Consider the following 17813-nt stretch of genomic DNA (forward strand, 5'->3'; position numbering starts at 1 on the left):
TGCCTTCGCGCGGATATCATCTAGAAACATCGTATGCAAGAACATGTATCCCCAATCTTCCATCAATTTCTTGGCAAGAGTGGTTTTACCTATTCCAGGCATCCCAACAACCCCAATAACTCGAGTGACCTCATCTGATTCAAAATCCAACTTCTCTTCCAACTGCTGTAGGCGTTTTTTGATCCCAAATAAGGGAGACACGTTTGAAGAAGAAGAACCAATAGGGGCATCTCCTACTAAGTTTCCTTTGGACAATCCAGTAAATTTTTCTATTTGATTCTTAGTTCCTTGATCGGTTGAGATTTCTTCTAGCCTTTTCTTTACGTTACGCACAATTTCATTGATCACCTGGACCTCGTCGCTACAAAATAGGTGACAAATACCAAAGTCAAGCCAATAATTCCATTAAATTTGCAGTAATGCAAATACAGGCTTCTTAGGTACTAGATTCATATTCCCAATTTCAAAGCACGAGATTATTTTTACTAGTTTTGGTTAAATGATTTTTAATTAATGTTTATATATGTAAATTAGTTTGGATTTTTGCTATAATCACATTTAGCTTAGTTTGAGTTAAAATTATTGGGTTTTTGAAATATAATAGGCTTATTTTGTTTACTTCTTACAAAGTAGTATAATACTTAGTTGTTAGAAGTTAACTAAATGATTGTTGGACAAAATGAATTTTTGTTTAATGAAATTATTATTATTTCCCTTGACAGTTAAAACTTGTGTAGAAATACAATAGTTTGGAAATTTATTATTCGTTTACTGATACAATAAATAATATTAATTTTTATTATATCATAAAATATTTTAAAATTATAATATTTGTATAATCAAAAACAAAATTATTCAAAAAATAAAAAATAAAAAATTATATTTAAAATGGTTATAATTAGATTTGTCAATATTGTCCTCAATAAAATTCTAACCAATCAAAGATTTCCAAATGGCACATTTAGTAAATTCTAAGACGGACAAATATAATTTTTATATTGTGTCCATATTTTAATAAGATAGAAGTTTTCTTAGCTCAAAACACCAATAGTTTTATAAAGAAAGCTATTTTATATTTATTTAATAAAAATATTGAATTAGTTTAAATTTTACTTTAAACTTTTAACAAATATTTTAATTAATTATTTTTCTATTTTATTTTTTTAAAAAATTGAAAAAACAGCACATATATTATATAAATATGGTAATCCTTTAAAAATTATTTTCAAAATAATTTTAGCAACTTTGCTAAGTTTAATCACCACAATGATTTAAAATAGAAATGATATGATGGTTTGGTGAAAAATATTACACAACTTTTATTTTGTTACGACACATACAATTTCATTGATAATTTTTTTTTATTTTGACAAAACATGCTAAATTAGATTAATAACTAAATTTGGTTACATACCACAAATTACTTATATTCTCAGAGTTCTAAGAATAATATAATTGTAAGTGTACAAATTTTCCAAATTAACTTAGAAAAGTCATTACTTTTTAAAAATAAAAATTTACAAACAGTTAAATTGCAAAGTTATAGTTAGATTTATTAATAATCATAAATAGATGATTAATCTAGTTTCTAAGTTATCGAATTTATTTGAATTCAAACACAATACAATATATTGGTTGTGTGATTGATGGTTAATTTATTGTGATAAATAATCCAAAAACTATCGATTTAGTATATTTTAACTAAAATAACCTAGACAAACTAAAATTACCAAAATATATATTTTTATTATTTAAAAATATATTGGAAGAAATATATTTATTAAATATATATAAGATAAAAAAATATTCTTTTAGCTTAATTTTATAGAAAATTAGTTAAAATAAAATTTACATAAAAACATTGTTAAGGTAAAAATAGCATATGATTATTATTATTATTATTTTACCGTAAAGCAAAAATCTATAATATTAAAATGAATATCTTCATTTAAAAAATTCTTTTAAGATATAGTTTTGCATTTGGTGCGATAAACTTTCCAGTTAAACTTATAGATTTAACCAATGATGAAAGCAATAATTGTTATATGAGGAGCATGATAATTGATAAATTTGATGATCATTTATTTGTGATATGCCTTCTTACATAGATGAGATTATATCTACATAGTTGTAGCTACTTGACCTAGTCAAAGTTTTCAGAGTAAATCATATCTGGAAAAGTGAGAAAAAAACAATTTCTTAACCTATATCACTTGATTCGTATCAAATTTCTGGATTTTAATCCTTGAAAGTGAGAGTAGCTAGGGCGTATATAAACTCAAAAACTGGAACTAAATCTATTTTGACTTAGCACCTGACTGGTGTAATTGTGGATGCGATTGCGGGCGTTTGCATATACGGATGATTGCGGTTTTCAGTGTTATTAAAAAATTGTTAGATTAGTACAAAGGCTAAAAATTAGTGCATTTGCATGATATCTATGAATGGTTAACTATCAAATGCAATAGTGGTTAAATAATAAATTAAAAATATTTACATTTTATATAATTATAAAATATTAAAAATCATATTATTATTAAAAAAATATATTTATACAATTATACTATTAAGTTTTTAAAAATTATAGAAAATATTTTTGTCTTAAAGTTTTTTTATATAAATTAAAATATAGTATATATGTTTTAATATTACTAGTATTCCAATTAAAAATTTTAACTGGTTATTTTAATTTTTATATTTATGTAGTTTTTTTGAAAAGTAATGTTTGACCCTTTCGCAACCGTTTGTAAACGCAAACGCTAGTTGAAATTTGCTTTTGAATTTAGGCGGTGATTGGTTAACGCCGTAGAAGCTACACACAACATTATTATACCTAAAACACTAATTTGACAACATTCAAACTTTATTAACTTTTTTGTTTCTACAACATTGCTTAAATTTACGGCTGTACAACAGCTCTATAGAGCAATATATCTACACCCTATTTTTATGGATATTCAAAGTATATTTACATTGGAAAAATTTCATGTTTACCACTTTCATGGTACCACTTTTCATCTTTACCACCACTAAAAGGATATTTTCAAAAACACATTCTTTATTAAGTGGCAAAAGACTCTTATACCCTTGTTCTCTCTATATATATGATAAATCATTATTTAAATAAAAATAAATAACTGAAAAAAAAATATTAATTTTTTTTTATGTTTTCTAATTATACTTTTTCAAATTCGAACTTTTCTATAAATTATTTTTTCCAAAATTTTATTTTTTTATTTTTTTTCATTTTCATTTTGAAAATCGAAAATTATGTTGGAAACTATTTTTTTAAATTTTTTAAATTTTTTTAAGTATTTATTTATATTTTTATTAGAATCTTAAATTTCATATTCCAAAAACCCTACCCTGCCACTCAACTCGAAATCCTAAGCCTAGATTAGTTAGAGCACCTCCAATAGGGGTGCCCATTGGAGTTCTAAACATTTATATGTGTATATGTATATATTATATAAGTGTATGTAAGTGTGGAGACCATTTTTTGGGGAAGAACTTCATGCAAAGGTTTTAAGATTTTTACCTTTGGAGGTGCTCTTAACACTAGGGGTATAAATATCTTTTACCCTTTATTAGAGTGAGGGTAAAAATTATTAGTGTAGACATGAAAAGTGGTACTATGAATGTAGTATTTGTGGCAATTTCTTATTTACATTAGCTTTATTCCAGTATTAATTTGTAAACATTAATAAGTAATAACCAGTGTTTTGAAAACCGGATCGGACCGGCCGGTCGAACCGGTCGGACCGTGACTCAGTCTTCTAACCGATTCCGAGTTGTACTAAAAACCGGATTTGAGTTAAACCGGCAAACCCGGTAAAAAACTGGCCAAACTCGGTAAAACCGGTGACCCGGTTCAATATTAAAATCCGGTTTTCTCAATTAAAATTAAAAAAAAATAAAAAAAATTGCAAATTTATAAATATTTCATTTAAAATCATATTTTTAAAAGTATATTTCCAAATAAAGTAGTTTTCATTATATTTTTATATATTTTTAAGTTTTTATTTATTTATGTATCAATTTTAGTTAGATTCTAGAAATGATATAAATTTTTATAAAAATAATTGTGTATATATATATATTTAATTATTTAAATTTGATTATAATTTAAAACCCGGTTGAACCGGTTAGACCGGTCCGACCATTGACCTAGTTATAATGCCGAATCAATGTCCGGTTCGATTTTCAAAACATTGGTAATAACAATATAACTTAAAATCGTATCATTCATCTGTTTTTTTTTTTAACATGTCTAGCTGGAAAGGATAACATTGTCTAGCTGAAAATGGTCAAGTTCATTATATAAAATATATTTATAACCTCTAGCTGAAAACTGTCAAGTTCATTATATAAAATATATTTATAACTTTTTTCAGTTACTATTAATTATTCAACAATAAAATCTATCTATATCAACATTTAAATAAATCTCGCCATATGATCTATATTTAATCAAATTATTTAAAATATTATTAAATTTGAAAAATATTTTGGTGTTAAGAGAAAAAATTACTCAAACATATTAACATATTAATGGCTGAATATTCGTCGAAGGTTTAGTATAGCGCAAAAGTCAATATTTTTTTAAAGCATGTAAACTGTTTAATTATTGTGTTTATAAACATGTTAAAATAAGATAAATATTTACAATATTAACTAATAAACATTTAAATAATATTCATCTATATAAAAGCGAAAATAAGAACCCGCAAGGACGTGCGGGTGAAGCTCTAGTATTACTTAAAATCGTATCATTCAACTGTTTTTTTTTTGGTTTTAAGTTTGATTTGAGAATTAATATCTTATTGTTATTCTTCTGGTTATGTATTTGTGTATTATGTCAAATTTATTTTTATTAAAATTTCAAATTAGCCTATTTTATGGATAATTTTAAAAATTAATATTGGAACATTATTAATTAATTAGAATTAGAAATTTTATAAATCTTATGATGTATTTATTAATAAAATTTTTATACATGTATATAATACAATCTACAGCTAAGTTATACCAATCATTTTTTTAAACTATAGCTAAACTGTTACAACAAAAAAATTACATCAATAAAATCTACAGGTAAAGCAAAAAATCGAAATTAATAATTCTAGAGTAAAAAAAAGTAATGCTACAACTGCTACCAATGAACCCTTTAAATGATTTATAGCGTCTTCTATGATTATTGTGAAACGCTAACAATTGCTATCAATCGCAAAAACTGTGATTGCGAGTTATAGAGGGGAAACTAGTTATACCTTTAATAGTTTTTGGGTTTAGTTTGATTGGGTTTGGAATACCTCAAAATGAACAAGTTGATCGAATTAAATATTTATTCCATATTTGGAGTATTCATTATATATTGTCTATTGATCAAAATTTAAATAATATTTTACTTGCATTTTTTTAGTTGGAACTTTTGATTTCGATGAACACTTAAGTGAAGAGACAAAAAGAAGCATAGTCTGTAGCCGGCATAAGTTGTGATAGACATTTGAATTTGAGCTACTCCAAAAAACTACATGAAACGCCATAATAGAACTATACTAAAGTTGATATTAGTGTTACTACACGACAAAACTAATATTTTGATATTTCGTACATAGAAATAGTATTTTAACCATTTTTACACATTAAATAATATGAATATTAGTTAATTTTATATATTTTATTTTTGTCAAGTAAAAAAAAAAAAAAAAATATATATATATATATATCTGACTTTAATTAAAAAATATATACTTAAATATCATAGATTTAACATTTCTTGTAGTATTTTTATAAGTTAAAGTATATTATAAAATCTAAGAATGTTTGTTATTTTGTGTGTATAGATACTTTAGTTTACCTTTATAATTTACAAATTAATTAGCCGATTACTTTATTTAAATATTGCTATTATTTAATTTGATATTTAACAATGCTATACTTTTATATATACTATTATTAATTGATATTGTGTCTATAAGTAAAATTTAAATTAATATTAATGTATAATAATTACTAACAAAAATATTTAATTATGTATATATTTATAAAAAATTATTCTTTAAAAAAATATATTTTTATTTATAAATAATAAAATTTGATTTGATTGTAGTATTAGAAAAATATGTATCAATATCTTTTTTATTATTTTATTTAAAATATATTTAATTATTTAGTTGAATTAATTGAATAATTATGTTTTTAGATGACGTATTAGAGTGTGTAGTTAACAGGGGCAGAGGCAGTTGCAAAGGAAAGGAGTGGGGTCAGCTGACCCCATAATTTTTATAAAAAAATTATTTTTTACTTAAGAAAAATTATAAAATATTTGTTTTTATTTATGAAAATTTGTATTGATTCTACTAAAAATGAAAATTTATCCCCATTAAATTTTTTTTTGACCTTAATACAAAAGGTTTCTGGCTCCGTCAATGGTAGTTGATATAATGACCCAAATTTTTTTGTTTTTTTCAATGAATAATTCATTATAATGTTTGAAATCAACAGACTTGGAAAAAAAACAAAAGAGAGAAGAGAAAAGCAAACACAACATCAGTAGATGCTATAAGGGATAACTTCCAACAAAAGGAAGAGAAAGATCAAAGTGAAGTCTTCATCTGCAACTAGGAAGATACGACCATACGACTTTATCAGGAAAGGTTGTCGTTCCTAGCTTCCGATAGTAGAAGAGAAGATAACCAAAGTGGACCACCCTTCGCAACATAGGATTGAAGTCGGCGATCCTTTGTTACACTCGTAGCAATTTCCACAGCCAAAGAGTTGACTCCAAGCGAAACATCCAGCAACTGACACTGATCAAAGGAGTGCATGGAGCGTAAAATATGTGAGATTACGAGAGTTGCATTAAGGTAGGACTGAGGGTTCAGGAGAGCATCTAGAGTCTGTGGCGAAGAGATCTCAAGGATCACTCTCTTAACACGAAGATCAAGAAGTGCACTAACTGCCCATCCCAGCGAGTATAAACTAGCTTCAAATGCCGATGGAGCCAAAGGGAAAGCTCTTCTACTATGGAAAAGTGGTAAGCCAGAGGAATCCCTCGCAATCCAGGCCGCACCAAAAAATTGTGATGAACTTGTCCAAGAGGATGCTACATTACATTTAACAGAACCCACTGGTGGTTTTTGCCACTTCAAACTCACAACAGTATTAGAGGAAGAGGTAGAGGGAGAATCAGAGCTGAGAAGCTGGGAAGATAACCATATAGCAGACTCCTCCGAGGCTTTGTTAAAGATTGATGAGCCACTGTATTGAACCTGTTCAAAGCAAAAGGAATTGCGGGCCTTCCATATGTGCCATAGAATCCAGGGGAATGAAAGGCGAGAAGCGTTCTCCGGGGAAAGCTTTTTGCTTACAGACATCAAGTGGTAAAAATTTAACCATACCGACGACCTAGAGAAACCACCAGGAGGAAGCGGGAATTGTGATAGAGACCACGCCTCCTTTGCAGCCTCACAATGAAAGAGAACATGAGAGATTGTCTCTTCCCATAACCCGCACCTAGGACATGTCGTGTCTAACAAGATACCGCGAGATCGTAGTCTTTCTTTGACCGCTAAAGCTCCCGACAATACACGCCACATGAAATGCCTGATCTTAGGAGAGGTATGGGTTTTCCAAAGATCTTTCCATAGTTTGCGCTCAATAGGGGGAAGACCCGGAGATGGAGGAGCTTGTAACCTCTCCAATGTCTCAGCTAGCTTGTATCCACTTTTAGAATTATAGAAACCAGATTTTGAGAGGCCCCAGACTTTGCCATCTTGAGATGAGAGGTCTAATCCCGTATTCAAGACCAAATCAACGTCTTCTTCCGCAATAACTTCCCTAACTCTTGGGATGTTCCATGATCCGTCAATAGGGTTGATCAGGTCACTAACCGAGAGAGTGAGATCCACAACAGCATCCTGGCGATATTGAGGAGGACGAGGAACCTCAGTCTTGATCCAGGTATCAATCCAGACACGAGTACTCTCTCCATTCCCGATCTTCTGCAAAAGACCCTGAGAGAAGAGCTCTCTACCATGAAGAATACTGCGCCAGGCATAGGAGGTTCTTGTGCCAACGCTACATTCCAAAAAGGAAGATCGAGCAAAGTAGCGTTGTTGTAAGATCCGAGCCAGGAGGGAAGTGGGGTTCGACCATATTCTCCAAGCTTGTTTCGCAAGGAGAGACTGGTTGAACTTTTCAATATCTCGAAACCCTAAACCACCAAGCTCTTTGTCTTTACACAGTGACTTCCAAGCAACCCAAGAGATTTTCTTTTTGTTATTCCCCGAGCTCCACCAAAACTCCCTCATAACGCTAGTTATCTTTTCACACACATCCTTAGGAAGCTTAAAGCAGGACATCGCATAGATAGGCAGAGCCATTGCCACTGATTTCAGCAAGATTTCCTTTCCACCTTGAGAGAGAGTTTTAGCAAACCAGCCCTGTAACCTCCCTTGGAGCTTTTCCTTGATAAAATTTAAAAGCTTTATCTTAGAGCCACTGAAGCATTCAGGTAATCCGAGGTAAGAGCCAGCGCCACCGTCTTTTTCGATACCTAGAATTATTCATTGAAAAAAAAAAGACCAAATTTGGTAATATCACACGATATTCGAAATTAAATTGTTAGATGACATATTAGAATGTATAGTTAATATAATGATCCAAATTTGGTAATATCACAGGATATTCCAAAGTTAAGGTTAAGGTGTTAGATGACAGAACTGTGCTTTTATTTTAATAGTATTGATTAATATAATTGGTGAGAGTTAATTCGAAAAGGAAACTTACCAAATGTCCTAAGAACATCTCCAATGAATCATTCTATTTGTTTTAATCGTACTTTATTTTATAATGAAAAATAGAGTAATACACAAAAAATAAATGAATTATTCTATTCATGGAGTAAATCCATTTTTAAACTAAAATAGAAAATTGAGTAGGATTAGAGTTCTTTTAATTTACTCTAAACTTTATTTTATAATGAAAAATAGAATGGGTCAGAGATGTAACTCTTATAACCCAAACTTGGCCTAGTCAAACTTGTTCTACTAAAACTTTTTTCCTTCTAGCTTTACTAAACAAGCTTACAAACAACATCTTTAAAATATCTAAACTTCTTGAATCGCACTTGTTCCATTCAAAGTCTGTCTTAAGTTTTCTCCTCTTTTCAATTTTTGTACACAAATTTACAAAAGAAAAATACTTAAACTACACCATATTTTATAGTGTGAATATGTGGATATCAATGCCACCGAGTAACTTAAGATACCCATTATCCAATCAGCTAAACCAGATTCCATTGCGAAATATAACTCGTTTAATAATAGTGCACGTAGATTAAGAAATCATTAATTTTTTATATTTTTTAAACAATAAACATCATTAATTATTAGTTAACCACAAATCAACCAATAATAAAATAGAAGGTATACATATAACATTAAGTGTTAATAAATTTAACATAAAAATCCGAAAAACGTCATATAATTTGGAACATAAAAATTTCTTTAAAATGACTTATATTAAAAAACGGAGGGAGTACCATTCAAAAAACAAGGGTGAGTATCTAAAACGAAAGCACACGAGCAGGCCGACAAACGTTGACAAAAAAAAGCAACCGACAAACCGAGAAGTTTGCATGTTTATTTTACTTTTGTCCGTGTACCGTGTATCATTTATCTTGTCCATGTATATAAGTGTAATTAAAATAAAAGTATTACCTCTTTTGATGCACACTCACGCCTTTCTTCTTTGTGACATATGTTAGGGCCGTTCTCCATTTTGTACCCTTGTTATCATCTGTTCCCACTAATCGATTCAAATTCTCACCAAATGTTGATGTCTGTCTCCTAACTGTATCAACAGAGACATTGTAGAACACTGGAAATACCACCAATTTCCCTTCAGCCACACATTCTTTGATCTCTGCCAACTCATTTAAGCACCACTGTGAGTTCGAGTACAAGCTTGAGATGACAGCGATCGCAATGCTTGACTCCTTGATCCTCTTGAAAAATACACTTAAATCTTCTCCCAGCGGCTCCTCATTGTCGATGTAAGGATAGATTCCTTCTGCTTTCAAAGCGTTAATTAGATGACTTATGAAGTTGCCTCGGAGCTCCTCTCCCCGAAAGTTTATGAACACTTTGTGTTGTAGCGTTGGGTGGACAACATTGGTGGAGGCTGCCTTCGACATCAGAGTTCTTTTTTTTGTCGGAGAAATGTTTAAATTTGGAAACGTTTTCGGAAAATGAATAGAGTAGGAAGTCTTCTTACTAGTGGAGTATATAGCAATGTTGGAGTTAGATTCTCCTCGGGAATTTAGGCTTATTTTAAGTGTAAAACGGATGGACTATAATAAGGTAAAAAAATATTACCGAAGTAGAAAGATACTTGAAGTCCAGCAGCAAACTCATATTCACTACGATTAAAACCAGCACGGTTACATCCGAAATGAACTGAAGACTGTTCAAAAGAGTGATAAAAAAAAATCGAACTTTGGCAATTAAAATTTACAGAAGTAAATGCCAAATAATACCAGTTCAAGCCCAGTAAATGAAGACACCAAACATGACTTCAAGATCTAAAACAACATAAATGATAGAAGACGAGCACATAAGAGCATGATTAATGAAATGTTCTTAAGGTGGGTTCTTAGCAGAATATAAGAATCTGTCACTTAACTTTTAACTAAAAGAACTAAGAACCGGCTCTAAAGACCATCATTAACCCCAGTCTCTTAACTAGGGTTCTTAACCCCAGTTTCTTAGCTTCGGTTAAGAGACGTTTCTTAGCTTTTCTTAGATCTTAACTAAGAAAAGTTAAGAACTGTCTCTTAAATAAGAGATATAAGGGCATGATTAACCCTGGTCTCTTAGTTGGGGTTCTTAGCTCATGATTTGACACTTTTTTTTTTACACTTTTCGGCTAAGAAACGGCTCTTATATCTCTTGTTTAAGAGACGGTTCTTAGTTGAAACTAATAATCCCAGCTAAGAGACTTATTCTTTTAGCTGATGGTCTAATAGCCGTCTCTTAGCTGAAAAGTGTAAAAAAAAGTGTCAAATCATAAGTTAAGAACTCCGGCTAAGAGACCGAGGTTAATCATGTCCTAAATATCTTATTTAAGAGCCTGTTTTTAGTTTTTTTAGTTAAAAATTAGGAGACTGATTCTAATCCTCTCTCTACACACACTAGGCATAATTTGTACTATATTTTACTTATTCTTTTATATCAGTATTTGTAAAAAAAAGTTATAAAGTCATCAGTACTAAAAGCCATTTGATCCCAATTTCTACTTAATATTCACTTCGCTCCCCTTATCTAATCTTTTGGATCAAGGGTTGACATGACCTTCTGTACTATAGACGTCCACATGCAATGTGCCCAGACTATTGGACTCATCAATCAACACAACAAACTAATTTACGTCATCAATTTTTACACATCGCGTTTAATTAGAAGAGATTACGTGCAAATAACCAAATCACGTTTAAAATAAATGTATCTAACTAATGAAAAATATATGTTCAATCTTCTCAAATTTGAAAGATGTTACTGTTACGAAATTAAATTGACATTCGTTAACAAATAATGATACAATATATTATGTACACAAACATAAAAATACTAAATAAAAATATGGTCGAATAAATCACATAAAAATATTTTTATAAATCTATATAATGCACTACGAAATTTCAAAAAATATGTCCAACAGTTCTTAATATATGCTAAATTTTGAATCATATAAATATAAAATAAAAAAATTGTTTGGGGCGGCGCGTTGGTTAAACTGTAGTTTTTATTATAACAAATAACTATGGATTAAATTTTGTCAAAAAAATAAATAAATAACTATGGATTAAACCTTTCATAAAAAAAACCCTATGGATATGAAAGTATACAAACACATCACGATTCCAAATTTAATCGGTCTTTTGTTACTGATTTTAAATATTTTAAATATATATTTTTTTTTGTTAAAAGAGTTCGTTAGGGAAAATGTGCTTCTACTTTTTGTTTGTTTGACTTTATGTTTGGGTTTTAATGATTGGATACCTGAATTTACGCCGGAGATTTTCTCCAAGATCCAAAGACTTCAGGTTTGAGATCTTCTCACGTGAGCTCTTTAATTACCCTACATAATCAATCTTATCGTACCCTTATCGGTTTGAATAAGGACAGATTTTCCTAATGCAATATCTGAAATAATTTTGGTTTAGCTTGGTGTTTACCGTTAATTTTGGTTTTCTGATAACCGTGGTAATCCCAAAAACTTTCTGGATCCACGGATTAATCCCAAAAGATCTTATATCCCGATACACAAGTAATCCATCAATATAACATTGCTAGATGGCTAAGGTGAATCGACCCCCAAGCAGATGTTTCAGCTGGAGCTCATTTACCCTATACCAAGACAACATGGCTTATTAAATTTATATCATTATATGTATTTCGAAACCATTTTTTGGTTATCCAGTAAGATCTATACTAGTAAAAGAGAAATATTCTAAAAAAATCTGTTTATTCAAAATTATTGCACTCTTTCATTAGACTACTAATACTTTGATCTTACTTTAAATTTAGAATAAGAATATGTTACCATATTTTTCTTTAACAATAATTTAGTCAGGTCCACCTCTTTTTGTACACATTAATATTTTACCTTATACATCAACATTTTATTTAGTACAACCTTATAGTACATGAAAATATGAAAATTCTCCTTCAATATCTCATGTTTACCTTATAATTTACGTATATATCAAGTGAGTCATGTGTTTTATACTATAAAATATTAGAATATATATTTTATACAATTATGAAATTTTGGCCTTCTTATGTATGTTTATACTATATAATATTAGAATGTCAAATTATTGCCTTTCTTACGTTTTATAGAATATCATTTAACCGTTCCAATCTAAATGTATCACTACATCTCGATCCGCGCAACCACACGAGTTTTTGTTTTCATTTATTTTTATATAAATATTTTGTGTTCAATTCTAAATTGGTATATATGTGTCTATCAATTTTTAAAACATAATAATTTTACTGTATATTTTTTTCATTGAATAGATTGTTTCAACCTTTCACATGTATTTGTATATTATTCTATATATATATATTTTCGGATTATTATTTCATTATTAAAATCGTAACTATATATATAAAGATTAGTAAAATATTGTTTTATTGTCATATTCAAAGATATTATAACATTTCACGAATTTAGAAAGTTTCAAAAAAAATAAATTTTTCGCTTCATAGATTTATATTATCGAGTAAATAATTAAACATTTAGTTTTTGTTTAATTTTAAAAATAAACTATATAATTTAAAATTTGTTTTCATTGGTTTAAGGTAATAAAGATTAATCATTGTTAGATAATATGATTTTTGTTATTTAAAAAAAAAACCTTTATAATTTTAAAAGTTAACATCGACAAATATTTAAATATTTAGCATATAGAGGTATAGTATTACAACATTAAATTATATCTATTTAATTTATATTATCTATAAATCCAATGGATCATCTATTGTTTAAATCCAATTATTGATATCCCAATAAAAATTTCCATTAGGCCCAAAATTTAAATGATAAAATTAGATATTAAATGTAACATGACTTTTTAGGAATAGGTCCATTAGATTCATTTTTAAAAAAAAATCACGGGTTTTTCCCAAATATGACTCAAAACTTAAAGTCAAACACAAAACCAACCCATGTTTTTTTTGGAACTTTGACTTTCCTCTTTCACCCCCAAAGTTCAGATTATTCACGAAAACGTCATCACTTTTTTTTTTTTGAAAATGCATACTTTACTCTATCACCCTCATCTTCCTCAAGTATTCACAATATTGTCATTCCATCAATATACCAACCACCATGAACAACCAATTTGAACCTGTTAATGTACCTAAAAATTGATTTACACTCTTTCTTTCTCAATTCTTATGAACTAAAAACAACATCTCTTTACTTTCTCTCCATATTCATCCAAAAAAACCAAAGATTTTGATTCTAAAATTTTTATGGTTCATAGAGCCATTGAAGCTTACGATTCTTGGTGAGTCACTTTTGTTTGAGATTCTGGGTGTTTGGAGAATACTTTTGTGTGCTAAACAAGTTATCTCACTGGTTGAAATAATGAAATTAGTTTTTTTTCCTGATCTGTTCGTCCGGAAGTCGTCTGGCTGTAGACGACTTACATGGAAGTCTTCTGGTCAATACAGAGGTTAATTTGCAATTGACTTTTAAATGTGTTTTTCTAGACGACTTACATGGAAGTCGTCCATCTTTGTTTGTTAAAAAAAAATCGAGACGACTTCCATGCAAGTCGTCTAAGGTAAACGGGTTAGTTTTGCATTTGACCGGTTTGTGTCAGAAATTTGACTTTTCCTGAACGACTTACATGTAAGTCGTCCAGTAGAAAATTAAAAAATCAATATTTTCTTATAGCTAGATGACTTCCATGTAAATCGTCTCTGGTTAGTTTTGCAAATGAAAAATAAAACAAAAAAAAATTATTTTTGTCTAGACGACTCACACGGACTTCCACGTAAGTTGTCCATGATTTTATTCCGAGATTCTGGTCAAACCTTGCTTATCTGGGATGACTTTCATGTAAGTCGTCGGACGGACGACTTCCGTGTAAGTCGTCTAGAAAAAAATAATTTCTTTTGTTCTATTTTTCAATTACAAAACTAACCTGAGATGACTTACAAGGAAGTCGTCTCGGTATAACAAAATATTTATTTTTTAAAATTTCTACGGGACGACTTACATGTAACTCATCCGGAAAAGTCAAATTTCTGACACAATCCGGTCAAATGCAAAACTAACCCATTTTCTCTAAACGACTTACATGGAAGTCGTCTCGATTTTTTTTTACTATAAAATCTAGCCTAGATTAAATATGGTAAAAAACAATAATTGCATAATATAAATGTATTTGGCTTTTACATGAAATTTGTTTTTTTTTCAACACATGAAATCTTATTGCTTAGATTTATATATTTTTTCTTTTAAAAAAATATCATATATGAATAAATTTATGATATTTGTTAAATTTATAATTAGTGGTCTAACATAGATCTTTTTATGGTAGATACAAATTAGGATCCTAAATTAATAAATTAGACTAGATTTTGACCCGCACGTCCGTGCTGATATTTTTTCATCTTATCAATGTATCTAATATTGTTACATATATTTTAAATATAAAATTTATATTTTAGTGTTGTATATTGTGTAATTCTATAATATTATTGTTTATACTTCTTATTTGGCATTATTAATATATAGTGATTTGTTTCGTACATTTTATTTTGTTATTATTTTTATCATTTACGGATATATTTTTGAGTTAGGTACAACAAAATAAGGTTTTTTTCCAAATTGACCTAAAATTTAAAGTCAAACACAAAAATAACCCATGTGTTTTTTTGAAACTTTCTTTTTCCTTATTCACCCTAGAAATTCGAGTTATTCACGAAAATGCCATTAGTTTTTTTTCTTTTTTTTTGAAAATGAGTCTTTTACCTTATCATCCTCATATTAACCAAGTATTTACAATATTGTTGTTGCCATTGCCATAAATACCCTAGCCACCATGAACAACCAATTCGAAGCTCTTAATGCACCAAAGTTTCGATTCTTACTCTTCATATCTCATTACTTATGCACACAAATCACATCTCTTTCATTCTATCTTCAAATTCATCAAAAAAATCAAAATTTTGATTCCAAATTTTGTAAGGTTCATAGAGACATTGAAACTCATGATTTGCGGTCATTAACGACTTGGTAGCTTTTGTAGTGTAGTTTTGGGTCCTTGGAGATGTTAAGCAAGTCATCTCACAGGTTCAAGGTATGAAATCGTTTTTTTTTCTCACACCTGTTCGCGAAGACTTTCAAAAGATTTTGGGAAGACTTTTAGAAGACTTCGCTAGATGTGTTCTACATCAAGAAGACTTCCTTAGAAATTCTACCTTTCCTTTATTAAAAAGAACCAAAAAAATCCCAGAGAATCGGATAAACAAATTAGTTTTTCAATTGACCAAAGTTTGTCAGAAATTTGACTTTTTGTAAAAGACTTTTCAGGAAAAACTTCTATAGAAGTTTTCTGAAAGTTATTCCGAAGTCTTCTTAGTTTCGCATGAAGTCTACGTGGGTTACTTTTACAATTAAAAAATAATAGTAAAATATTTAATACTAATGAGAAGACTTCTAAAGAAGTCATAAGTCTTCTAAAATTTTATTTCGGGTTTTGGTCAAACCTTTGGTTACGAGAGAAGACTTCTCCGAAAAAGTCCAATATAGTCAATTGCAAAAGTATCTCAGGTAGACTTTTTGAAAAATTGAGAAGACTTTCAGAAAACTTCTATAGACGTCTTCCCCGATAAGATTTTCGGAGAATTCTTCTATAAAAAGTCAAATTTTTGACAAATTTGGTCAATTGCAAAACTAACCTATTTATCCGATAAGACTTCTCGAGAAGTTTTCTCTGGCATATTCGAGAATTTTTCAAATTCAAAAGTAAGCCAATATTAAAAAGGAAAACTTCTTAAGATGTCTTTTGTAGAGTAGACTTCCTAAGAAGTTTTCCTTCGTAAATTTGCAATTGCAAAAATGACCTAAATAGAAAACTTGGTACGTCAATGTTTAATAAACTTTCATTTTCTCTACAATTAAAATGACTTTTTAATATTTTCTTATTAGTTCATATGTATTAGTCAATATTGGGGCTCCTGGATGAAATTCATAACTTATTTGGTGATAATTATGAGATTTCAAATATTTATGTTTGCTAATGTTTCTAGCTAATCCGAGAAAACTTTTTAAGAAGTCTTCTACGTTAGATTTTCAAGAGTGTTAAGTAACTTCAAAGTATGTTTTTAACTTTCAAAAGTGTTAAGTAACTTCATAAATATCAAGTCATGTGGTTTAATGTGTCATTTTTATCATAAGAGATATTTTTTAACTTACATGACATTTAAAATTTCAACTTTCACTTAAAATTCAAGTTTGATCTTTTATGAATTTGATTAAGTTTTCTTGTGAAGTTTTCTCTCTTAGTTTTAGTAAATTTGACTAAGTTTTGTGTTGTTGTGTTTTGTTATGAGTGGGTAAAATGGTTAAAACAAAATTCTTGGTATGTTGTATCAATAACTTCAATAATGTCAAGTACTTTTGGCAAAACATGAACATATTTACCAAATTCTTTTGATTAACATCTCTTCAAGTTTACAATATAATTCATAACTAAAATAATACACATACAAATCATAAAACAGAGCATAAACAAAAATATTACACATGGAGCTAGATATCATTCCTCAGCATAGATAAGTTTAGACTCCACTTGACATCATTCCTTTGTACCACTTTGGGCAGAAGACTTCGAAAGACTTTCTGAAGTCTTCCAAGATTCTTGTGAGAGTCTTCCAAGAGTCTTCTGAGAAGTCTGATTCAGATCTGAAAATATCTGCATATTCAAAAGCATTCAATTGACTTTAAAACAGAGAAAGCTTCAAAAATATATTTTTATGCCTAAATAATAAACAAAACAATCACATTAAGTTGAATTTATAAATTTTTAGAATCTGATATTAAAAATACACAAAATACTTATCCAAAATTTGTACCACTTTGGGCAGAAAACTTCGAAAGACTTCCTGAAGACTTCGTGGAACATCTTCTAGCATAAAATGCATTAGAAGACTTACCTAGAAGTCTTCCGAGGGTCTTCCGAAAAGTGTGTCTAAAATCTGAAAAACCTGCAAATTTAAAAATAT

General features: G+C 29.1%; 1 pseudogene; it reads right to left on the reverse strand.

Moving 5' to 3' along the window:
- The window catches only part of LOC106302974, a 25393-nt pseudogene extending 15192 nt beyond the window's left edge, over nucleotides 1-10201 (reverse strand).
- Nucleotides 10202-17813: the final 7612 nt, after the last annotated feature.

The sequence above is a fragment of the Brassica oleracea genome, chromosome C7, assembly GCF_000695525.1.
Source record: "Brassica oleracea var. oleracea cultivar TO1000 chromosome C7, BOL, whole genome shotgun sequence".
Classification (NCBI taxonomy): Eukaryota; Viridiplantae; Streptophyta; class Magnoliopsida; order Brassicales; family Brassicaceae; genus Brassica; species Brassica oleracea.